The sequence below is a fragment of the Panthera onca genome, chromosome D2 (assembly GCF_046562875.1).
Source record: "Panthera onca isolate mPanOnc1 chromosome D2, mPanOnc1 haplotype 2, whole genome shotgun sequence".
NCBI lineage: Eukaryota > Metazoa > Chordata > Mammalia > Carnivora > Felidae > Panthera > Panthera onca.
Genome location: NC_138349.1, coordinates 3,074,015 through 3,098,184, shown reverse-complemented (window position 1 = coordinate 3,098,184; position 24,170 = coordinate 3,074,015). Strand labels below are relative to the sequence as shown.

Here is a 24,170-nt window from a genome sequence, read left to right as displayed (position 1 = left end):
TTTACCTAGTTTTTAGTAGTTTTCCTTTAGATTAGGATTTTCTCCCCATAGAATCATATCACCTGTGAGGAGAAAAGAGTTTTACTTTTTCCACTCCCATTTTTATACATCTCATTTCTTTTTCTTGCCTTATCTCACTGGTTATCACCTCCACTTGCTGTGGAATAGAAGTGGAAAGAGTGGCCGTCCTTGGCATGTTCCTTTTCTTTGGGGAAGATCATTCCACTTCTGGCCATCGAGCATGGTGCTTGCTAAGCACAGCCTTCTCAGGGTGCCTCTTACCTCATGGAGGGTGCCTCCTTCTGTTCCCGGCTTGCTGAGAGTTTTCACAATGAGTGCGTTGAATGAGTTGAATCTTATCAAATACTTTCTCTGCCCCTGTTAGGATGATTATATGGTTGGTTTTCTTACTCTAAGTAGTGAATTACAATTAATCTTCAGATATTAACTTTGTATTCTGAGTGCACTCACTTGGTTATGACATACTGCTGGACGTAATTTGCTGTTATTTTGTAATGAATTTTTGTATCTCTGTTGAAGAAAAAATATTGGCCTATCATTTTCTTCTCTTTCATTATCACCAAAGTTTGGTGTTGGGCTTAATGCTGGACTCACGGGGCGTGTTGGGAAGTGATGCCTCTTCCTCTCTTCTCCGAAAGAGTGCGGTAACATCGGTCTTGTTTCTTTCTGAGGTATTGGGTAGAATTTACCAGTGAAGCTCTTTGAGCCTGGAGTTTTCTGTATGAAAAGGCCATTATTTATAGATGCAATTTTAAAAACTGATGGAGGGCTGTTTACGTTTTCTGTTATTTTGTGCCAGTTATATTTTTATATAGCTCATGGAATTTATCTGTCTCCTCTAAGTTGTTAAATCTCGGGCACAATGAGGTTCACAACAGCCCTTTAGTAACCCCTCGATGTGCAAAGTCTTTTTTTCCCCATCCCTGATGTTAGTGTCTCGTGTTTGCTTTTTTGTTTGTGTCTTGATCAGTCATGCGAGATAGTATAATTTTCTGTCAGTGCATAGCAAATTGCCCCAAAATTAGTAGCTGAAAACAACAGTGATTATTTCACTCTCCCACGGAATGGCTTCTGCTTCCATCTGGGCCCATCACAGGGCTGCCGTTAGCTGGAGGGTCAGCAGGCCTGGAACATGGTTGTAGCCTCACATGTTCAGCACATGATCTCCGTCACATGGCCTCTCCTGCTCCTGTGGGTTAGACAAGCTTCCTGCTTGCAGGACAGTATTCCAAGGGGGCAAAGGCACAAGTCCCAAGACCATCTGAGTCCTGCGCTCTGAATCTACACAGCATCACTTCTGCCACGTTCTCTTGAGCAAGATGGAATCACTCGGCCAGCCGATTTCATCCACTTGAGGAATGTGGGGGAGACGTGGCGAAATTTCACTGCAAAGGACCCTGCCTTCTGTGACAAAGGAATTTGTGGCCACGAAGCAATCTGTCACATTCCACAATCTGCCCACAGTTTTCTCCCTACGTGCGCCATATTCTTTCTCCCATCTCAGGATGCCCGAAACTCTCATCCCTGTTAGGGCCTCAGACTCCCAGGCCAGGTTCTCATGATCTACATCAGGATCATCCATCTGGACACACACACACACACACACACACACACACACACACATACACACCCCTCCTCTGGTGTGTGTCCTCTAAACCAACAAACCAAGTTACCCCACAAACAGGACCTAGAAAAACACAGGGCCAGCTGCTCCCATCAAACAGAGGAGGAGCATAAGGCACGTGCAAGTCCCTGGTGCCTACCAGTTCTGAAATCCAGATGGACCAGGCTGCCCGAGCCCCCACTCCAGAGCCAAGAGATACTCTGATTAAGGCCCAGTTCTGTTCCCAGAAAGGATTTCCTGATGCATTGTTCTGTCCACTGTTCTCTCATTCTGCTCTCTCAAGGTCCTTTCTTTCCCACCAGAAAGGGCCCATGTTTAAAGGTCAATAAGTTTCTGTGTCTGATTCTTGCTCACAGAAAGCTGGAGTCCCACGCGCCTGGGTGGCTCAGTTGGTGAAGCGTCCGACTTCGTTCAGGTCATGATCTCATGGTTCATGAGTTTGAGTTCCACATGGGGTTCTGTGCTGACAGCTTGGAGCCTGGAGCCTGCTTCAGATTCTGTGTCTCCCTGTCTGTCTGTTCCTCCCCTGTTCTCACTCTGTTTCTCTCTCTCAAAAATAAAAATAAGTAAAAGATTTAATAAAGGTTTTTTTTTTTTTTTTTTGAAAAAGAAAGCTGGGGTCCCAGAAGCATCTTTTCATTTTCAATGATCTTGATCTTTTTTTTTTTTTTTTTTTTAGTCCAAGCTGGTAGTGCTCTTACTGATGCAATTCTCTTAAAAATGTTTTAGGTCTCCTATGAATCTTGTTGGAATCTCCTCTATGCCCCCCAACAACTATCACCATAACTCTTTTCAAGACAAACCTGTCCCTACTTTGGATATGTCAGGCTTCGATGAACCAGTGCCCCACAGATTCTTGGAAGCCCCTTTTCTCTTGTTGAGAAAGTCTATAAGGCACTGCTTCATATCTTTCTGAGGCCTTAGAGTCCCTTGATTCAGTCTTTACTCTGAGTCCATTTGTTCCTCCCTGAATATTTTGCTGACTGTTGAAGCGGGAAATGTGAACAGCTTTCCTTTTGGAACCAGGTAGGTAATTCTGATCTGCATATATCCTGTCAATTCTGCTTGAAGATGCCAGTTTGGGGTTTTTTGTTGGGTTTGTTTTAGCTCCTGCCTCTCTCTTCCATGTCGTCCTGCGTCATCGTGGGGCCCTAACAGGCACTCTCAACAGTCTGCCTAGAAGTATGTCTCAGCCATGTGCACAGGTTCAGGCATGTCTTCCGTGTTCCAAGTTAGCTGCTGGTGACAGTCCTGCCCCTCGTCCTCCTGCCCCTGGCATGGGTCGTTCTCCCAGAAACCGGGCCTCTGCTCTGCGTTTTCCCCGAAGCCATCTCTGTGCTCTGCGTTCTCCCCAAAACCGGGCCCGTGCTCTGCGTCCTCCCCGCCGTCCAGACGCCCATTTCCATTTCAGCTATTTCTTCCTGCCCAGCAATCGACCCAAACACTTAAATCAACAATGACTTGTTTCTCGTGTTTCTGTGGCTTGGCCAGGCTGTTCTTACGCCCATGGTGTGCTCAGCTTCAGGCTCCGTAGGGCGCGATGGCCCGGAGAGCCTGATTCACATGCCCAGTGTTTGCTGCTCAGCTGGCACCTCTGTTCTCTCCCACCCAACCACCCCCCACTACTCCAGAAGGCATCCTCCCCCGCTGGCCTCAGGCCCCTGTGTCAGAAGGACAAGGACAAAGGCTGCCTAGACGTGAGGCTCCCCAAGCTCACATGACCTCACATCCACCACGCCCTGTTTTGGGTCAAAGTGAGTCACAGGGTGGCTCGTTTCAAGAGAGGGGATGTAGACCCTGCCACTCGGTGTGGTCAGGGCCGAGTGACCCTGCAGAGGATCCTGGGAAGACTGCTGTGGCACTCGGGGAAACCGTCTGTCACACCAAGAGTGTCTCAGCCTCGTTGATCTTTTCAGGACCTGGCGGCTCTTTGACGTCATTGATCTTCTTACCCATTGCTCCACCCTGCCGGACTGTGTCACAGAATGTTCACGACGGGTCACTCCCAAAGGGAGCCTCCTCCCTATACGAGGCTCAGAATGCAAGCACTGTCACCTTCTGAAAGTTCGATTCTGCAGAGGAACCACCGAAGCCCCTTCTCCCGTGGGGTCTCTCACCGGGGCACCAGCGGGGGGCGTTTTGGGGAACAAGGCCTGTGCTCATTTTGTGCAGACCGGCAGCTTGCTCGTTCTTGTCTCTCTCTCCACTGACCCCCCCCCCCTTTCAAGTGCCTGCCCCCATCTCCTCCCTGTGGCCTCCCTTCCTTCTCTTCTTCTTTCAACGTTTACATTATTTTTGAGAGAGAGCACACGAGCAGGGGAGGAGAAGGGAGAAGGACACAGAGAATCCAAAGCAGGCTCTGACCTGAGGAGACGTCGGACGCTCAACCGACCGAACCACCCAGGTCATCCCTTTTCTTCTTAAGGGAACTGTTGAGAATCGAATAGCAATGCGTCTTCCGAGGGCCTTTGCCAAAGCGTTGCTGCAGAGCCCGGAAGGAGGCTGTTGAGAGCAGCTCTGGCAGGGGAACCTGGTCCTGCTGCGTGGCTTGAGAAAGGCCGAGATGGGGCGTGCGGAGGCAGGCGGCTCTCCTGAGCCTCTGCTGTCTGCACAGTCACGGGCGCCCTTCCCTTCCTCTGGGGACGGAGGCTGACCGGCCGGGAGGGTGCTGTTCCCGTCTGGCTGGGAGGGCACTGTTCCCGTGTCAGCACAGGGTCCTTGGCAGGGTGTCTGGTGTGCCGGGTCAGCCCAGCCGGAGGTGGCAGGCGGGAGCCGTGCCAGCCAGACTTTCTGGTCTTGTTTCCTGACCCCGTGTCACCTACAGGCCCCGCCTCGTTTCTCTCTCCAATCCCCCGTCTCTCTTGTTATCAAAGGTGGGAAAAAAGGCAACTGTTTCTAGAGGCTGCTCTGCTCGCCTGGGCTCCCTTGGGCATCACCAGGTTCTGTGTTTACAGGGCAGCTGAGCTCTTGGGGCAGATGATCCCAAGAAGGGAGTGAGGTCACTTTTAGTGTCAGTCTTGGTTAAGTTCACTCTTGGCCGAATGTGAAACGGGCTCTTCAGCATCCCTGCTTCTCGGTGATTCTGGGTGTGCGGCCCAGCCGGGAGCTGGTCCACTGAGCCCTGACCCAGACAGCGTTCCGTGGGCCCCACAGACACCTGCACGCCCCAAGGGAACACTGTATTATGAGTCGGTGAGCCAAGGGGCTGGTGGCCAAAAAGAGCCCCTCCGGAGAGGCGTGTACCCTCTGCCCTCCCCGCCTCCACTTTGGGGGCACCTTCAAATGGGTGGCCGCAGGCCTTATCCCTTCGGTGCTAGATGGTGTGGTCCGTTGGTTATGAAAGCAGTGTGGTCACAGCGAGGGCCGAAGCTGGGTCTGGTCCCTGTGTCTGTGGGAGATGGAATCAGGTTCTTTCAGTCCAGCCGCGTCTTGGGCCGAAAGCTGCTGTGGAAACCTGGATTTTTCTCCAAAACATGTCAGAGAAGACTGTGGGGATGTTGACATGAGAAGAAACTAAGGTGCAGGACAACCGGGGCAGTGCTGCTCCCAGACCAGACCTGTAGCAGGGGGAAGGTGTGCCAGTCGGTGCTGTTGGGCCAGGTGACAGAATGGAGGACGAGTGGTCGTTTGAAACGCGTATCAGAATCCCACTTGCTGAGGCTGCTGACTGCCAAATCCACGGGAGGAGCGCTCCGACCCTTGAGAAGCACACGCTCGAGTATTTGGGGGTGAACAGCCATGATGTGCTCACCTTGCTCCCAAGCGGTTCAGAAAAAATCTACGTTGGCCGGCGGGGGGCAGGGGGCGAGGGGGGGGGGGCAGTAACGATGCTCTTAGCAGCACGGCCACCTGGGCCTAGGTCTTGGGGTGTTCTCCATTCTGCCAGCTTCCCTGGAAGCTCGAAGTGGTTTCCAGGTAGAAAGTTTTTAGAAAATGGTTTTGTTTTCCAAGGGCCTAGGTGTAGAGGAGAGCCCCCCACGGGCCCCAGAGCACCCTTTCGTGCACACGAATCCGCACGCCGCGCCGAGGTCCCTCCCTGCAAGCCAGGCGCGCCCCCCACCCGTGTGCAGAAGCCAAACTCCGCGTTTCAGTTTCAGGCTGTTGAACAGCGTGGGGCAAAGTGTCTTCCTGAGCGTTTGGAGTACCTGTTCTCTCTCCCCCCATTTGCTCTAAAGCCCTCAGATGCCCTTAGCGTTTGGATTGATTCTCCTCATTGGGCCTGTCTTCAATTTGGTTTCAGGCACTTTCCAATAAGTGCACGAAGTGCTCTGGGGCTCCGGAGAGGCACTCCAGAAATCAATACGTGTTCATCATCGTTGCGGCCGTTACGAGCGCCGGCCGTCCCCCGGAGCCAGGCCCACCAGGGATGCGTGTCCTCCCCCGCTGCTCGGCTCGTTTTGTGTCTCCCCGCGGATGGCCCGCAGTTGTGTCTCAGTGATGATCAATGCCACCGCGTCAGCGTGTCACCGTTAGTGCCAGTGGCTTGGCCCTCTCGCTGTCCTCTCGGAGACCTGGAGATTTATGGTCCACGGCTGTGCGTTCCTGTCCTGCCCTTGCTGATTGGGGGGCGGGGGGGGGGGGCACACAGGAGACCCAAGAAGGGGCCTTTCCTTCTCAGTGTTTGCCATCTGCTAGGGCAGCATCACTGCCCACTGGGGGTCCAGACCCGTTTGGATGTCCAGACGTTTATGCCGGCTCCGTGTGGGTGTCATCTGGCCCGTTTTGAGGAAGGATGTGGTCGCCCCGATCCCAGGTGCTCGAAGAAAGCCCCGTGCATCACTCACGTGTAGAAACGAGAATAGTAGTCACACTTGGGCAGCACTCTACAGTGTGCAAAGCCGCTGCCCAGACGTTATTCATCTCGTGGAAACTCACAGTCCCAAGAGGTGGGCAGACAGCTGGGGGGCTTCCCACTTTGGGGGCTGGGCCGGGTGGAGCTGCTCGGTGAGCTCATCCCCGTGAGCAGCCCGAGAACGGCCTGGATTCTGAGCCTTTACCTGGTCAGCAGCACCGCCGGGAAGGGAGGTGGACTTTCCTCCTTTCTGCCCTTTGCACAGCACGCAGGAAAGTTCAGGGCAGAAGAGTGGGCCGGGCTACTTTGGCCCTCGCTTGCTTTCTTCCAAACCAGCGGCAGCTGGGGGGTGTGGGACTTGCCCAGCGCGGCCTGGATGTCTGGACAGAGTATTAGGCTGGGAGTCGCGTGTACAGCCGACGCCCTGTCCTCCTGTCCGGGCTTCACGGTGGCACGAAGATGTGGCTTCTTCTGTGTCCAGTGCTGGGGGAGCACACCGAGGCCGTCTCCGCCTCTGTGTCATCCCCCGTGCCCCATCCCGGTGTGTCACCTGGGGTTCTGTCCCAGCGCACTGACCCCTGCCATCCCATCAGCAAGTCTCAATGCCCCCGCTTCTCAGGCGGGAGAGCCGAGTCCCCGAGAGCCGTGTCGCGTTCCCCACGTTGTGCCTGGTTGGCTCCTGGCTCTAGGCCCTTCCTGCTTGCCATCTCTGGACCAAGAGGTCTGGCTGGCCCGGAGGGGGGCACTCTCCCCTGCCGGGGCGCTCAGAGGCTCGTGAAGAGGGTTCCCCAAGCCGACGTATGAGGAGCAGCTGCTGTGGATTCTCCTCCGTCTCCCAAGGTGTCTGCAGCATCCGTCTGTCCACCCCGCGGCGGCCTCCTGGCTCTGCTCCCTGGCTGCCCTGCCCCCGCTCCACGCCAGCTCACCATCTGCCACACTGGACCCTCAAGCCTGTCCCCACAGTGACCAGACTGTTCCGAACTCCACAGGCCACACGCTCCTGTCTGAAACCCACTGCTGGCTCCCACCAAGCCCTCCTGCAGCATAGCAGCCAGGCTGCACAGCCCGTCACCCTGGTACGGTCACCCTGGCCGTCCCCAGTTCCCAACATCCCCCGGCCCCACGCTGTCACCAGGAATGCCACCCCTTCGTGAGGCCGACCGAGCCTGTGCACCCCTCAGAGCCCCACCTCTGACACCCCTCCGTGCAGCCCCTGCTTTGGGGCTTCGTCCTGCTGTCTGGACAGTCGGCCCTGAGATCACGGACGCTTGCCACGTAGGAAGCCAGCTGTGCATTGTCGGCCAGAGGTCAGAAAGTAAAGAGCAGGCCACCTGCCTTCTGGGCAGAGACGCCCATAACGTCAGCGTCAACGCCGATTCTGGAGGAGCAGAGGCGGGAGAGAAGTGGGTGGGAGAGCGGCTGGGGTTGGGGGAGCACACGTGGGGGCGCCCGGGCCCCAGCCCTTTCCCTCGGGAGCCAGCACGACGCCACCCCCACCCCGCGGGAGGCAGGAAAGTGTCGCGCACAGCCCCATTGCTTCTTGGCTCCAGCCCCGTCTTCTGCCCTTCACTTCCAGGCGGCGGGTAATGGCTCCCTCCCACTGGGATAGACGGTGTCCAGGCTCCCGGCAGGTCGGCCCTGGGGTGGTGGAGGCCGGGACTCCAGTCACTGCAGACAGAGGAAACCGGCCCAGGACCGGAGGCAGCCTTTCTGAGAATAAGCCCCGGCCTGTAAATAGTGGCCCAGGTCCGTCCACAGTGCCGCTGCCTGCTCCCCCGGCCCGCGACCCCCACCGTCCTGCGAGTGAGCACAGCCCACGTCTGCAGCTTCAGGAGGGCCCGGCTATGGGATGCTGTTGACGAGGCATTGATAAATATTTCATCTTCACGTTAAAAATACGGGACCGGGAGCCATCAGCCGCTGACAACAGAAGGGCTTTCTCTGCTGGTCGTGGGGGCAGAACCCAACAGCAGGCGTGGCTCGGGCCAAAGGACCAAAGGGTTGTGAGTCAGAAACGTGTAAACGGCTGCTGTTGTGAAGGCAGTTGTAGCCCAGACCTGTGGGGGTCGAGGATCTCAGACGGGCCTGTCGTTGCCTCCGAGTGTGTGCCAAGTGTAGACTGCTCATACAAAACAAAATGGATGGTTTATTTACGTCTGGTGCCATTAAGAATGGAGGAGAAAAGTTCAGCCCAGGATAAGAAGCTTAAATCTTGATTTTTCCCTTCCCCCTCGCAAAAAGAATGGATTCCTTGCATTGTAAATTATCCAGCCCTTGTCCTTGGCTTGGCAGCTACTTCGGGCTGGTATGGACATTGCATAATCTTAAATATTGATTCTTGTTAGACTAAAAAAAAAAGAAAAAGTCCAAGTGCACGGGGCTCCACCGGTCTGCCTGTCCAGGAAATCACCTTCCCCATAGCTCACTTCTGATGGCCTCTAGCCTTCCTGACAGCAAGATCCATTCTGATTAGAAAAGTTCCAGGAGAAAAAGCAACGGTCAGGATCACTTCCTCCATTGCAGCAAACACCGGCTGGACTCCTGCCCTCCTGAGCTTTCTGCACAGAGCAAACCAGCGTGAGCCCACGTCCCCCGGCTCTTCTCCCGTCGCCCCCCAAACTCAGCTGCCCCCGCCGCTCCCGTTCACGGCCTCTACACCGAGTGTTGGGGTGCACCCCTGCTGAGGGCGACAGGCTCCCCCCAGACGCTTGTCCCCGAGAGATACTTAGCGTGGCCAGGAGCCTACCCCACTCACGGAAGAAATGTCCTTTTAGAACGAAAATCACCTTCAGAAAAAGAAAGCTCTGTGGTATTTGCCGCTGGACCACCAAGGCCTCTAGGCGCCGAGATAATTAAGGCTTGGGTTTTAGCAGAACGGAGAGAATAATCTTTGTGGACATCCGTTAGGGTTAAAAATGAACCGCTGATCACCCCTGCGACGCACAGACCACATTGCACTGCGGGGGGAGGCGGCAAACATCAGGCAGAGAACGTGTCTCCCGTCCCAGGCCCGGTGACGCCCCTTCCATGACTAAACACAGAAGGAAAACCCAACCGTGAGCTATTTTCTTCAGGTTGGCCACTTGTGGTGCAGTTTCATGAAACACAATTAACGTCCGGCATCCTCTGCGGCCAGAATTTCACGGTGTGTTACCTGAGCAGTCAGCTTCCGTTAACTGGCCAGGAGCAGCGAAGGCAGGGAGGTCTGTTGACTGATGTCTTCGGTTTGATGTTTCAGAGGCCTTCCTCCAAAAGTGGTTTCTAGTTACTCCAGACTGTCCCTTGAATTACTGCAGACACCCAAGATTGCTGGCGAGATGAGGGTACGTGTTAGGGCGGGGCCCCTGCTCCCCAGTTACGGGGACCGCTTTCTCCTGCAGCTCCCGGAAGAGGCTCTCGGGCATGGAAGCTTGTGTCCGGGCATAATGCGGAGGCTCGTGTGTCCAAGGCAAGCCGACCGATTGCTTGGTCTCCTGGCTTGGTTCAGATGGGTTCCGCTCCAAGAAAGCGGCAAAGCAGGGCCTGGGACAGCCTCCTCTTGGTTTGCACTGTGGGCGGCTCTTGCCGGGACCCTTGCATACACCTAAGATACCCTCCTTCCGGCATTTTCTGAGCCTACCAGAGTGCCAGGGTCGTGGTGAGCAAGTTCCACAGTGAGCCTCGAGATCGCTGGCGCAAACACCGGCCGCCAGGCTCCCAAGGCCCTGCCAGACCCAACGGGCTCTTCCTGAGGTTTGGCTCAAGCCGCAGAGGGCCCAACGGTCCCGAGAAGATGCAGCAGGTCAACATTGCCCAAACAGCCCTGTAGTCAGATGAGCCGTCTGGTCCGTAAAGCAGGCCCAGGAAGACATCTCCGTGTGGACCGTTTGTTGCCAGTGGTGTCACCTGAATATAGACTGGTCAATCTGTATTTCTTTTCGAAAGTCTCTGCTTGTCAGCACAGCCCTCCCCACAGCCTGGTTCCGGTCCCCACCCCAGCGAGGCTGCATGCAGGAGCCTCTACAGACAGCAGGTGCCACGTGGGGTCCGGCCCCTGGCCGCCCCCTTTCTCTCCAGAACTGTCCCCGAACCTGCAGGCTACCTCAGCCTCGTGAACCGAGTGTCCTTCCCATTTCCTCCGTTCCTAACTGTCTGATTCAATGGTTTCACATCCTCAGGCTCTCCCTTAGCTTTTATGAAGGAGAAGGAGAAGGAGAAGGAGAAGGAGAAGGAGAAGGAGAAGGAGAAGGAGAAGGAGAAGAAAAGGGAGGGGGAGGAGGAGGAGGAGGAGGAGGAAAAGAAGAAGAAGAAGGAGGAGGGGGAGGAGGAGGAGGAGGAGGAGGAGGAGGAGGAGGAGGAGGAGGAGGAGGAGAAGAAAAAAATGGTATCAGCTTCCCGGTGTCCAAGAACGATTTGTGTTTTTCAAGTTGTATTTTCTATTTCTGTTCCCTGTCTCGGCCGCTCATCCCTGAGCTGCTCCAACGACCCTCGCGGAGACCAGTCATTCCTAACGATTTCCAGCACCCAGTCTCCATACGCTGCTCCACGGCTGCCTCGTTACAAATTTACTTATGTCCAGGAGATGCTCTAGCCCCCGGAAAAACTGCCTTTGGCTTAGAAGTTCCCCCATACAGACGCTTCATTTAACTTCTTTGCTTCTCTGTGTCTTAGTTTCCCCACATGGATCAGACCTTGTCAAACAGGCAGCTCGGGGCTGCCCGATGGCCCCGGAGAGAAAGCCCAGGGCCCTCTGGTGCCTCACATGAGACAGCGCTTTGCAGTTCATGTGGCCTCTTTCTCCTTCTGGGCAGCAGCTTCTGCGGTCCGTGACACCGTTCCCATCTCAGAGATGAGAAGTCGGGGCGCAGGCTTTTCTTGAGGTCTCTGGTCTTGAGCCTGGATTTTGACCAGGCCTTGTGACCCCAAACCCTGAGTCCTGTCCAGTTCACACGGATGTGACTTCACAGCACAAGGGAAGGTCCTGTGCAGCCCTTCGTGGCGGAATATGCTGTTTGAACTTGGCTGTGCCTCTGCCTGAGCTCAGCATTCTGAGTGTTGCGTCATGAACAGCCTTCCGGCCCCAAGCGGCCAGAAGCAGCCGCCACGCCCTGCAGAAGGCACCACCTCCATGTTTGAAAATAGACCAATAGACCCACGTGCCTGAGGTGCTGTGGTCTCCTGTCGGGCAGCCAGCAGGCCTCCACACCTGCCAGGGGGTGGCGGGGAGCAAGTCTCCCGCAAGTGTGCACGGGGCAGTCACGGTGGGACTGGGGAGCCGCCCCCGGTGAAGACAGGAGAGTGGTGAGCGTCTGTGTGGACTCACCTGCGTGGCTCCAGAACCTTCCGTCAGCTGGTGCTCAGGGCTGTCTGCAGAGGCCTGCTTGCTTTGGAATTGGCACGTGAACCAAAATAGGATTTCTGGAAGGAATCCTTCCTGTTCCTCAAACCTCCTCTTTCCTGCCCTGGCCCTGGCCCTGGCCCTGCCCCTGGCCCTGGCCCTGCCCCTGCCCCTGGCCCTGCCCCTGCCCCTGGCCCTGGCCCTGCCCCTGGCCCTGGCCCTGGCCCTGCCCCTGGCCAAGCAAGGTCTGCCAACGCCAACTTGTCAAAGTGCTCTCTCCACCTGTCCTATGGGGCACTTGTCCCAGTGGCTCTTAAATTCTGGTGGAGATTCAGTGTCTTAAAGTCTGTAGTCTCCAAATTGTAAATTCTGTGTAGTATCACACTGATTCTGAAGTTATTTAGAAGAGTAAATGCACAAAAATAGCTAAGAAAAAACATTTTAAAGGTTCTCAGAGAAGGTTTGCCCTTCTGGGAATACAAATACGTTTCAAAAAAAAAAAAAGCTGCAGAAATTAAAATAAATGTTGTCTGGGAAGGAATACCCAAAAAGGTCAGTGGAAGGAAAATAAGGAATTATCACTGTGATACTTTGAATCAGCAGAAAGGATGCGCTGATAATTCAGTATGTGGTTTGAGTATAATTTGTCCCCATATTTAAAAAAAAAAGTAAATTTCTCCTCATATCAAACATAAAATTAAACTCTGGAGAGATTAAAGACCCATGAAAACTATCAGAGTATCAGGATGCAATGTAAGAGAATTTTGTTTTTAAATCTTCAGATGGAGAATATCGTCCTAAGCAAAGACGTGGAAGCCATGAGGGGAAAGGCTGACGCACAGATCACCAGGGGCAGGGGCCGGCGGGTACGGGGACAGAAGCCCAAAGCAAAGCTGTCGACCTGGAGAAGATCATTGCAAGGTATATACAGAGAAAGAGGTAAGAGCCACAAAATACAATGGGCAGCTGCAAATCAACAAGAAACAGACGACGCAGTAGAAAAATGGGGAGATGACCACAGGTGCTTCACAGAAAACAAATGGTCCATAAATATGTGAAATACACTAAACCTCACTGGGAGTTCAGAAAATGCAGATTGAGGGGCGCCTGGGTGGCTCAGTCGGTTGAGCGTCCGACTTCGGCTCAGGTCATGATCTCGCGGTCCGTGAGTTCGAGCCCCGCGTCAGGCTCTGTGCTGACAGCTCGGAGCCTGGAGCCTGCTTCGTATTCTGTGTCTCCCTCTCTCTCTGACCCTCCCCTGTTCATGCTCTGTCTCTCTCTGTCTCAAAAATAAATAAATGTTAAAATAATAATAATAATAATAATAATAATAATAATAATAATAATAAAATGCAGATTGAAACAGGAAGGTAGTGTTCTCACTGATGACATTGGCCAAAAAAAAAAATTCAAGTTTTCATTTTAATTCCAGTGTAGTTAACATGCAGCGTTGTGTTGGCTTCAGGTGTGCAGTAGAGTGACATAGTAGAGTGACATGTTCGTCACAAGTGTACTCTGAGTCCCCCCTCTGGCAGCCACCACTTTGTTCTCCGTAGGTAAGACTCTGTGTCTTGATTTGCGTCTCTCCCTCTTTTTTTCCCTTCGCCCATTTGTTTCGTTTCTTAAATTCCACACGTGAGTGAAATCGTATGCTATTTGCCTTTCCCTGTTTTAGCATCATACTCTCTAGCCCCATCCATGCTGTTGCAGAAGGCAGGATTTCATTCCTTTTAGGGCTGAATAACACCGCGCTGTGTACGTATACATATTCCACATCTTTCTTCTTCATTCATGGGTCTGTGAACACTCGGGCCGCTTCCATAATTTGGCCGTTGTGGAGAACACTGCTATGAACCGAGGTGCACGTATCCCTTTGAATCAGTGTTTTCGTCATTGGGGGGCAAATACCCAGTAGTGTGATTGCTGGATGGTACCGTAGTTCTATTTTTAAGTTTTGGGGGAAACTCCATACTTGGCTGCACCAGTTTGCATCCCCATCAGCAGTGCAAGAAGGTTCCTTTTTCTCCACATTCTCACCAACACTTGTTGTTTCTTGTGTTTTGATTTTAGCCATTCTGACAGGTGTGAGGTGGGGTCTCATTGTGGCTTTGATTTGTATTTCCCTGATGATGAATGATGGTGAGCATCTTTTCATGTGTCCATTGGCCATCTGGATGTCTTTGGAAAAGTGTTCATGTCTTCTGCCCCTTTTTTGATTGAATTACTTGTTTTTTGGGGTGTTAAGTTATAGAAGTTCTTTATATATTTTTGACACTAACCTTTTATCTGTCGTTTACAAATGTCTTCTCCCATTCCATGGGTTGTCTTTAGTTTTGTTGATCGTTGTCTGTGCTGTGCAGAGGCTTTTTATTTTGACATAGTCTCAATAGTTTATTTTTGCTTTGTTTCCCTTGCCTCAGAAGACAGATCTAGAAAAATATTGCTGCAGCCGATGTCGGAGAAATTACCACCTATGTTCCCTTCTAGGATTGTATGGTTTCAGGTCTCACATTTAGGTCTTTAATTCATTTTGAATTTATTTTTGTGTGCGGTGTAAGAAAGCGGTCCAGTTTCATTGTTTCAATGAAAGCTACATTGTTTCAGTGTAGCTGCCCAGTTTTCCCAGCACCATTTGTTGAAGAGACTGTCTTTTTCCCACTGCGTATTCTTGCCTCCTTTGTCAAAGATTCATTGATTATAAAATTGTCGGTTTGTCTCTGGGTTTTCTAGTCTGCATTGATCTGTGCGTATGCCAGTGCTGTACTGTTTTGATTACTATGGCTTTGTAATATAACTTGTGATGCCTCCAGCTTTGTTTTTCTTTCTCAAGATTGCTTAGCTACTTGGGGTCTTGGCTCCAAAGTTTAGGATTGTTTGTTCTAGTGCTGTGGAAACTGCTGGTGATGCTTTTGGGGGGATTGCATTAAATCTGCGGATTGCTTTGGGGAGTGTAGACATTTTAACAATGTCTCTTCTTCTAGTCCCTGAGCGTGGGAGGTCTTTCTGTTTCTTTGGGAGTGTAGACATTTTAACAATGTCTCTTCTTCTAGTCCCTGAGCGTGGGAGGTCTTTCTGTTTCTTTGTGCCGCCTTCAGTCTCTTTGATCGCCAGTTTATGTTTTCAGAGTGCACATCTTTCCCGTCTTTCGTTACATTTATTCTTAGGTATTTTATTGTTTTTGCTGCAGCTGTAAATGGATTGCTTGCTTAATTTCTCTTTCTGCTGCTTCATTATTAGCGCATAGAAAGGCAACAGATTTCTGCACATTGATTTTGTGTCCTGAACTCGTTTATCAGTTCTAGTAGTTTTTTGGTGGCATTTTCAGGGTTTTCGACATGTAGAATTGGCTCATCTGCAAACAGTGAAAACTTTACTTCTTCCGTACCAATTTGGATGCCCTTTACTTCTTTCCACTGTCTGCTTGCTGTGGCTAGGACTTCGAATGTTATGTTGAATAAATGTGGTGACAGTGGACATCCTCGTCCTGTTTCTGACCTTAAGGGAAAAGCTCTCAGTTTTTCCCCATTGAGTATGATGTTTGCTATGAGTTTTTCATGTGAAACCTTTACTATGTTGAGGTACATTCCCTTTAAACCTACTTTGTTAATTTTTTTTGTAGCTTTTTTTGCCATAAATGAACGTTGTACCTTGTCAACTGCTTTTTCTGCATTTATTAAGATGATCATATGGTTTTTATCCCTTTCTCCCACTGATGTGATGTCTCACATTGATTTGCAAATATTAAACCACCCTTGCACCCCGGGAACAAATCCCACTTGATTGTGGTGAATGACGTTTTTAATGTATTGTTGGATTCAGTTTGCTGGTATTTTGTTGAGGAATTTTGCCTTTATGTTCATCAGAGGTACTGGCCTGTAGTTCTCTTTTTTTGTGGTGTCTTTATCTGGTTTTGTTATCAGGATAATGTGGGCTTCATAGAATGAATTTGGAAATTCTTCTTCCTCTTTTTTTTTTTTGGAGTAGTTTGAGAATGGTAGAATTCATCTGTGGAGCCGTCTCGTCCTGGAATTTTGCTTGTTGGCAGTTTTTTGATTACTGACTCAATTTCATTGCTGGTAATCAGTCCGTTCCGGTTTTCTATCTCTTCCTAATTCTGTTTTAGTAGAATATATGTTTCTAGGCATTTATCCATTTCTCTACATTGTCCAGTTTGTTGGTATATTATGTATGTATATATCACGTTTTCTGCATTCATTGTTGGACACGTAGATTGTTTCCATGACGTGACTATTGTAAATATGCTGCAGTAAACACAGGGGTGCACATACCCCTTGGGAAGGTGACATCATTTCCTTTGGATGTAGACCCCGAAGTGAACGTGGGAGATCATATGGTAGTTCTATTTTTAATTCTTTGAGAAATCTCCATACTGTTTTCCTTAGAAGCTGCACCAGTGTGCATTCCCACCAACTGTGCACAGCGGTTCTCATTCTCCACATTCTCACCAACGTTGGCCTCTTGTCTTCCATGATGAATCCTTCAAGGCAAGAGATGACCTCTCATTGTGGTTTGGGTGTGCATTTCCCCAATCATTAGTGATGTTGAGCACCTTTTCGTATACCTGTTGGCCATTTGAATATCTGTGGAAAATGTCTGTGTAGGACTTTTGCCCTTTTTAATTGATTTTTTTTTTTTTTGCTATCGAGTTTTATGTATTGCTTACATTTTTTAAATTGAGCCTTATCAGATGGGTGGTTTACAAGTGTTTTCTCCCATTCTATAAGTTACCTTGTCACTTCATTGATGGATTTTTTTTTCTTCTGTGCAGAAGCTTATTAGCTAAATGTGGGCCCCCTTGTTTATTTTTTATTTTTTTTCTTTGCACTTTAGGTGTCCTATCCAAAAAAAAAAAGAATTATTGTCAAAGCCAAAATGCTTCTCTCCCCTCTGTTTTCTTCTGAGAGTTTTGTGGTTTCAAATTAAGTCTTTAGTCAAACACTTTAATTTTCGTGAGTGAGTGGTATAAGCTGTAGGTTGACTTTTTTACATGTGAATTTCTAATTTTGAAAAGACTATATTTTCTCCATTGAATATTGTTGACTTCCTTGTCAAGTATTAGCCAATGGTATACGTGTGGGTTATTTCTGGACTCTGAGTTCTGTTTAATGGGTCTGCACGTCTGTTTTTATGCCAGTCCTATAGTGTTCTCATTACTAGAGTTTTGTAACACAGCTTGAAATCAGGGTGGGTGATGCCTCCGGCTTTGTTCTTTCTCAGGGTTGCTTTGGCTTCTCAGTGTCTTTCGTGGTTCCATTCAAATCGTTGGACTGTTTGTTCTCTGGGATTTTGATAGGGATTGCATGGGGTCTATAGATGGCTTTGAGGGGTAGTATGTGGACATTTTAATAATACCAATTCTTCCAATCCATGCACATAGGGTATCTTCCCAGTTATTTGTGTCTCCAGTTTCTTTCATCAATATCTTATCGTTTTCAGTGCCGAGATCTTTGACCTCCTCAGTTAAAATTATTCCTAAGTATTTTTTTGGTTTTGATGCTTTTGTAAATAGGATTCTTTTCTTTATTTCTTTTTCAGATAATTTTTGTTAGTGTATAGAAACAGTAATGGTTTTGTATATTGATTTTGTATCTTGCAAGTTTACTGAATTCATTGATTGGATTTAATAGTATTTTGGTGGAACTTAGGATTCTGTTTCTGTAAAATTGCGTCATCCGCAAATAGAGACAATTTTGCTTCTTTCCTATTCTGATGACTTTTATTTATTTTTCTTACCTGATTGCTCTAGCCAGGACTTTCAAAAACAGATACTCTCAAACAGACACATAGACCAATGGAATAGAATAGAGACTCCAAAATTGGACCCACAAATGTATGGCCAACTAACCTTTGACAAAGCAGGAAAGAATATCCAGCGGAAAAAAGACAGTCTCTTTAACAAATGGGAGAACTGGACGGCAACATGCAGAAGATTGAAACTAGACCACTTTCTCACACCATTCACAAAAATAAACTCAAAATGGATAAAGGACCTGAATGTGAGACGGGAAACCATCAAAACCCTAGAGGAGAAAGCAGGAAAAAACCTCTCTGACCTCAGCCGCAGCAATTTCTTACTTGACACGTCTCCAAAGGCAAGGGAATTAAAAGCCAAAATGAACTATTGGGACCTCATGAAGATAAAAAGCTTCTGCACTGAAAGGAAACAATCAACAAAACTAAGAGGCAACGGATGGAATAGTAAAAGATATTTGCAAATGACATATCAGACAAAGGGCTAGTATCCAAAATCTATAAAGAACTCACCAAACTCCACACCCGAAAAACAAATAACCCAGTGAAGAAATGGGCAGAAAACATGAATAGACACTTCTCTAAAGAAGACATCCGGATGGCCAACAGGCACATGAAAAGATGTTCAACGTCGCTCCTCATCAGGGAAATACAAATCAAAACCACACTCAGATATCACCTCACACCAGTCAGAGTGGCTAAAATGAACAAATCAGGAGACTATAGATGCTGGAGAGGATGTGGAGAAACGGGAACCCTCTTGCACTGTTGGTGGGAATGCAAATTGGTGCAGCCACTCTGGAAAACAGTGTGGAGGTTCCTCAGAAAATTAAAAATAGACCTACCCTATGACCCAGCAATAGCACTGCTAGGAATTTACCCAAGGGATACAGGAGTGCTGATGCATAGGGGCACTTGTACCCCAATGTTTATAGCAGCCCTTTCAACAGTAGCCAAATTATGGAAAGAGCCTAAATGTCCATCAACTGACAAATGGATAAAGAAGATGTGCTTTATATATACAATGGAATACTACTTGGTGATGAGAAAGAATGAAATCTGGCCATCTGTAGCAACGTGGAGGGACCCGAAGGGTATTATGCTAAGTGAAGTAAGGCAGGCAGAGAAAGACAGATACCATGTGTTTTCACTCTTATGTGGATCCTGAGGAACTTAACAGAAGATGATGGGGGAGGGGAAGGAGGCAAACCATAGGAGGCTCTTAAATACTGAGAACAAACTGAGACTTGATGGAGGGTGGGGGAGTGGGGGAGTGGGGAAAGTAGGTGATAGGCATTGAGGAGGGCACTGGGCATTGTATGGAAACCAATTTGACAATAAATTATATATATATATATATATATATATATATATACATATATATATATATATATACACAGACACATATATATACACATACATATATGCATACACACACACACATATACAAAAGTAACTGTCAAAACATAAAAAAAAGAAAAAAAGACATACTCTCTTACATGTTATGTGGGTAAATGAGACCATTTGGAAATACCTAATCCAAATTTAAAGTTCATGTTTAAAAATTGAACTAACCATTCTACTTCAGGAGCAGTTCCTTACAAAAATACTGATTTATGCACAAATATACGAGTTACAAGGATGTTCTTTGTAGCATCTCTGAGTGTAAACTTTTGTTGAAGGAAAATACTGGCACTAAGACGTTCAAGAATCATAAGCATGGGGATCTGTGGGTTTTTACAAAGTGAACGAACATACCAGGATCCCTCCAACCTTCTCCTAGTCACCACTACCCCACCCAAGGGTACCTCAACTTGGACCTTTCACACTGATTCATTTTGCCTATTTTTGACCTTCATGTAAATGGAAATCACATAGTGTGTTCTCTTTTTATGTCTGGCTTCTTGCAGTCAACGTTGCGTTAGGAAGGATTCATCCCTGTGAGTGCGTGTAGTAATAAGAAACCTGTTTTCATTGTTGTATAGAATATTTATATTATATGAATATGCCACAATTTTATTTTTTCATTTTACTGTCAATGGACATGTTTCCATTTGGGGGATATTAAAAATAGTGCTGCGGGGGTGCCTGGGTGGCTCGAGTAAGCATCCAACTCTTGATTTCAGCGAAGGTTATGATCTCACAGCTCATGAGTTTGAGCCCCGCGTCGGGCTCTGCGATGACAAGGCTGAGCATGCTTGGGAGTCTCTCTCTCCCTCTTTCTCTGCCCCTCCCGTGCTCTCTTTCTCTGTCTCTCAAAATAAATTAATAAACTTAAAAAAAATAGTGCTGCTCATGGAAACTTTGCAAAGTTTCCATGAGTTTCCATGTCTGTTACCTTGATTGAGGTGATGGTGTATTGGGTGTATGTATATGTCCAAACTTGTCAAGTTCTGTACAATAAATGTGCAGTGTTCTGTATGTCAGTTATGCTTCAGTGAAGCTAGTAAAACCCAGTGCTGTTATTAGCATGTTTTTTCATGTGACTTAGTATATATGTGCACATTGCTGTTGGGTGTGCAGCTGGCACTGGGATTGCGGAGTCATAATGTGCAGCTTTACTAGGTTCTGCCAAAGAATTGACTAAAATAGTTGTACCGAGTTATACTCACACCAGCAGTGTGTGAGAGTTCCTCTTGGTTTATGTATTTGCCAAAACCTGGTATTACCTGATTTATCATAATTAGCCCATTCCGGTAGAGGGTAGTCATTCCTCCTTGTGGTTTATTTTTCATATCCCTGGTGATAAATGAACTTTAGGATCTTTTTTGTGTTTATTGATTATTTCTGTGAATTTCCTGTTCAAGTCTTTTGTCCATTTTTTTTTTATTAAGCTCTCTGTTTTTTCTTATTGATATGTGGGACTTCTTTATATTCTGAGATGAGTTCTTTTTCAGGTATCTGTCTAGCAAATACCTTCTCCCACTCTATGGCTTGTGTTTTCATGCTGTTGAAGTTACTGTTTTGAAGAACAGAATTACTTAATTGTAAGGTGGTCCAACTTAACAACTTATGGTTGAAGCTTTTTGTGTCCTATTTAATATATCTTTGCCTGGCATATTTATAAACATACTCTCCTGTGTTTCCTTCTGAAAACTTTATCTGCGACATTCAGCCACAGATCCATCTGGACTTGATTTTTCTGTATGGTGTGAGACAGGGGTTAAAATTCCGTACAGGAGGCTTAGCCGCTTGTTGGCCCAGCCCCACCTGGTCACGTGTGGGTCTGTCTCTGGACCCTGTGTTCCATTTGCTTGGACTTTTGAGCCACCCTTGCATCAGTAGTACTCTCCAGTTTAAAGTAAGTCTAGATAGTTTGTGGTCTAAGTTTTCCAGTTTCGTCTTTCTTCAAGATTACCTTGACCATGCGTGGGCATCTGCCTGCCCATATAACTTTTAGGTTCAGCTTGTTCTTTTCCACAACACTAAACCTGCTGATATTTTTATTGTGTTTACAGATAAATTTTGGGAAAATTTACCTCTACTGTATTATGTTTTTAAGCCCACAGATCCTATCCCTCCAGTTATTTAGACCTTTAAAATATTTCTCATTTCTGTTTTGTGGTTTTCTTTGTACCAGTTTGGAACAATTTCTACTCAATTTATCCTTAGATATTTGATGTTCTGCTACCATCGTAAATGGTACCTTTCTTTAAAAAATGGTATCTTTAACATTTTTATCTTCTCCTTTTTGTTGCTATACCATTGTTTTTAACAGCAAAGAAAGTGAAATGTTCTCAGTGGTGGGGGCAGATTAAATAAATGCACTTCCTTCTCTACAGCCAGTAGAATAAATGGAGTGGACCCCGTGAACCAACAAGGGGAAGATTATTGGGGAAACATGATGCAGAACATATAAAAGCCATGCTCGGTGTTGCAGTTTTTTAACTATATGGACATGGGTATCTTGTGAAGTCCTTTGAACAAGGTCTAGAAAGACTGACAGCTGTTTGGTAACAGTGTATTACCAGGGAAGAGGACTTTAGGCAGAGCTGGGGTGGAGGAGAATTATCTCTTCCTTCGTCTCCATGTGCATTACTTTGATTTTTACAACAAGCTTGGGTTACAAGAGCCAGTAAAAATGGATTCTTACCTGCTTAATCCCTGTCTTGCTGTTGGCCCAGGACCTGGCCCAGCCCACGGTGAGACCGCCACAAATACTCCAACAGAGCTGATGTTCTGGAGTTTCCTTGGCCTCTGGGGGGCCGTGGGTCTCTTGCAGGCCTTCTGTTCTTTTTCTTTTTTTTTTAATTTTTTATGTTTTTTAATTTATCACTGAGAGAGACAGAGCATGAGTGGGGGAGGGGCAGAGAGAGAGGGAGACAGAATCTGAAGGAGGCTCCAGGCTCTGAGCCATCAGCACAGAGCCCGACGCGGGGCTCGAACTCACGAACTGCGAGATCATGACCTGAGTCAAAGTCAGGTACTTAACCGACTGAGCCACCCAGGTGCCCCAGCAGGAGTTGTTTTCTTGTTCTGTCACTTTGAAGAGTGTATACCACAAACTAACACAAAAAAAATATGTGTTCAGAGCAAAACCACACTGGATAACAAAGCCTGGGCTCTCAAGGGCCAACAGGGAGAGATACTAAACCACATATCCTGAGCATAGAAGCAGGTGCCTCAATCCAAGGGTCCTGGAAAGTTTGGTTTGCGAGCGCTGAGGGTGCTGGGGCTACAGCGATGATCCAAGCAGACAAGCCCCCCCCTCCTCAAGGGGCTTATGCTCTAATGGATGACAGTATGGAAGCCAGTTGAATGTGTGGGTAGTAGGGAGAAACACTGAGTAAAAGAAAGAGGGAGAAGGCATGTGGGTGGTGGTTGGGGTAAGGGTGTTAATTTCAGAGCAGGCAAGGACACCTCCCTGGGGTAAAGGGTGCAAGACCTGAGTTGGGGGAACACAGCAAATGCTTGTAATCCACACCCTGGAGCTGAGGCACTTGGGGGGGGGGTGGAGAGGAGGGGACTGTGGGGCTGACTGTGTACATCCTCGAGGCCACTGGGAGAACTCCAGACAGAATGCGGTGAAGGTGGTCTGCCCCGAATTTAGGAGATGCTCTGGCTGCTGTGCTGAGAAAGATGGGGGTGGGGGGGAGGAAGAGCAGAGGGACGTATTGGGCCACTGGTATCTCGAGCCAGGGCAGCACAGGTATGGCTCAGACCAGGGTGGAGACGTGGGATCGGCTGAGATTTCGGATATCCAGCTTAATAACATAAGTTTTGAGGAAATTTAATACACAGGACTGTGGTGTTTAAAAAGTAGGAGTATTCTGGAATGTTCAGAAAATAATAAAACCATTTTATTTTTTTAATGTTTTTATTCATCTTTGAGAGAGAGACAGAGTGCGAGTGGGGGGAGGGGCAGAGAGAGAGAGAGAGGGAGACACAGCATCCGAAGCAGGCTCCAGGCTCCGAGCTGCCAGCATGGAGCCCCACACGGGGCTTGAACCCACAAACTGTGAGATCATGACGTGAGCTGAAGTCAGACACTCAACCGACTGAGCCACCCAGGCACGCCCAATGAAGCCATTTTAAAAAGCCATCCTTTTGAAGGCTGTTTTTTCTCTTCAAGAAAACGTAACTTCTGGAAATTACCTTCGATGAGGAACCCAGTGTGTATGCTCGACGGGGGACCAAGGGCAGCCTCAGAACAGCCCAGGCAGAGCTGGGGTGGGGCGGGCTGGCTCACCGGGGGTCACCTCACACAGGTAGGACCCAGGCTGTGATCTGGCCTGTGTGGCCTGGAGATGCGGAGTAGGGGCCCCTGTGACACCTTGCCTCCTACAGCTTGTGGACACTAAGCCCTGGGGAGCAGCAGGTGGGAGGAAGACGAGGGCACGTGTGCAGCACAATGGCTCTCGCACTCAGCTGGGACTCGAGTCCCAGCAACGTCCTCGAGGAAACGCGGTTTCCTCAAAAAACCAAAAGCCTGAAGACTGATTCTCCATGGAATGTTGAGTTTTCTTCTTCTGCTTTGATAAAACCACAGGACTTCTTTATGACAGCTTTATTGAGAGATAATTCACGTACCTTAAAATTTACCCATTTAGGGGCACCTGGGGGGCTCGGTCAGTTAAGCGTCTGACTTTGGCTCAGGTCTTGATCTCACAGTTCATGGGTTCCAGCCCCGCGTCGGGCTCTGTGCTGACAGCTCGGAGCCTGGAGCCTGCTTCGGATGCTGTGTCTCCCTCTCTCTCTGCCCCTCCCCTGTTCACAGTCTGTCTTTCTCTGTCTCTGTCTCTCTCAAAAATAAATAAACATTAATTTTTTTTTAAATTTCCCATTTAAAGGGTACAATTAAGGTGCACCTGGGTGGCTCAGTCTCTTAAGCCTGACTCTTGATTTTGACTCAGATCAGGATCCCAGGGTCATGGGGTCGAGCCCTGCATTGGGCTCCACGCTGAGCATAGAGTCTGTTTAAGATTCTCTCTCCCTGTCTCTCTGCCCCTCCCCCACTGGTGTGCACGTGTTCTCTCTCTCTCTCTCTCTCTCTCTCTCTCTCTCTCTGTCTCTCTGACTCTGTGTCAAAAGACATAAAAAATAAATAAAATGTACAATTCAGTGGTTTTGACCACAGTCAATTTTAGAACATTTTATCACCTCAGAAAGAATCTCCCCTCATGTTTCTTTAGCTAATCACCCCC

At 48.6% G+C, this 24,170-nt stretch overlaps 1 long non-coding RNA gene across 1 annotated transcript in view; it reads left to right on the top strand.

Moving 5' to 3' along the window:
- LOC132684752 (uncharacterized) overlaps nucleotides 1-24,170 on the top strand; it is a 57,923-nt gene that overhangs the window by 21,614 nt on the left and 12,139 nt on the right. The window contains exon 5 of the long non-coding RNA XR_013550604.2: nucleotides 12,537-12,675. This is a non-coding gene — a long non-coding RNA (uncharacterized LOC132684752). The remainder of the gene's footprint in view (nucleotides 1-12,536; nucleotides 12,676-24,170) is intronic.